The following is a 402-nucleotide window of genomic DNA, read 5'->3' as shown; positions in this document are numbered from 1 at the left end:
GATCAAAATGGACATTTGATATTCGTCAATTTTGACCACGTGATTCTTTTTGTCGCTGAAACAGCCGGTTTGAGCAGCCCGTGAAAATTTACCTTAACAATACTGGAATGACAAGGATAGCGAATCAGTTTTGCCAACGCAAAATATATTTCATCGTCAGTTTCATTTTTAAAAAACACTAGAAAACCATCAAATTTTAAATGAAAACCGCTAAAAAATAAGTTAAAATTTGTTCACACAATAAATATAATTATAAGTAAATAATTAAATATGAAATACCGCGCATTCCATTTAAATGTAATAAAATTCTATGCTATAAACCTTTTTGTACACTTTATATCTTTTTATGTGATCACAAATATTTATTTTTTTAATATTTATTACATAAAATATTTTGTAAAA

Source organism: Trachymyrmex cornetzi, unplaced genomic scaffold (genome assembly GCF_001594075.2).
Source record: "Trachymyrmex cornetzi isolate Tcor2-1 unplaced genomic scaffold, Tcor1.1 scaffold695, whole genome shotgun sequence".
Taxonomy (NCBI): Eukaryota; Metazoa; Arthropoda; class Insecta; order Hymenoptera; family Formicidae; genus Trachymyrmex; species Trachymyrmex cornetzi.
This window is presented reverse-complemented; position numbering follows the sequence as displayed.